We start from the raw sequence: 998 nt of genomic DNA on the forward strand, positions 1-998 counted from the left end.
CTAGCTAACCAAAAATTCTTTGTCCTTCCAGAAACAACTAACGATACCAGCATCCCTCCGACACACCAGCAAGACAGTGACATGGATGAGATAATCATTTTACAACTTCAGCCAATAATTGAAGCAAACACATCCCCAGCACCTGTGAGTACACCACCCCCGCTAAACACACCACCACCACCACAACACAGCCCTACAACACCAGTAGCACAAGGGCCTGATCAAGTGTTTTGGGACAATTGGGCTACACAGCAGGCCACTAATCAGGATTGCCTGCGTAGACAGACACAAATTTTCTCAATTTTGACCAACAAATTAAGATAATAAATGTCAAAATAGAAAGAGATAAAAATAAGAAAATGTATGAATCTGCTGTCATCGTTAGGCTGGTTTTCCGATTCACCAAACACTACTATACCGGATATTCTCTGGGGGTCACCATCCAGGTACTGGTCCGGCCCAACACTTTATTGCTTCCAAGATCGAATGAGATTGGGCATTTTAAGTGTGGTTTGATAGTAGAAGTAACTCCCGTATCTTATCCAGGATCGTTGATGAGAGTTTTTTCCATCTTGAACTTATTATCTTTCCCTTTACTCTCATTCATGAACTCTCATCAATGATCCTGGATAAAATAAAGTTTGTGTCCCTTAAACACCATGGAACACCACACATGTATTCAGCATGGAGAAGAGAAAAAACAGGGCGAAGTGTAAAGTGAATACGTAGCAGACATTCAGATAGTAACTAGCATTTACAAAAACAACCAGGATTACCTAGTGCTTTATCACCTTCCACTTATCACTGCTTAATGACTTCTCCAGCCTTAATACATGTTCACCATAATATGATGTGTACTCAAAACAAGAACACACAATACACATGCTGCATTTGTATGCCACTAAGCCAGTGTATGTTTGTATGTCTTTGGGATAATACACATTCTGTTGAAGTAACATGTTTGAGTTGGTTACAAATAATAATTATGTTCCAAAGTA

At 39.7% G+C, this 998-nt stretch overlaps 1 pseudogene; it reads right to left on the reverse strand.

Annotated features, from left to right (window-relative positions):
* Positions 1 to 406: 406 nt before the first annotated feature.
* On the reverse strand, positions 407 to 524 carry LOC134937435 (5S ribosomal RNA; annotated as a pseudogene).
* Between the last annotated feature and the right edge of the window lie 474 nt (positions 525 to 998).

The sequence above is a fragment of the Pseudophryne corroboree genome, chromosome 6 (genome assembly GCF_028390025.1).
Source record: "Pseudophryne corroboree isolate aPseCor3 chromosome 6, aPseCor3.hap2, whole genome shotgun sequence".
Classification (NCBI taxonomy): domain Eukaryota; kingdom Metazoa; phylum Chordata; class Amphibia; order Anura; family Myobatrachidae; genus Pseudophryne; species Pseudophryne corroboree.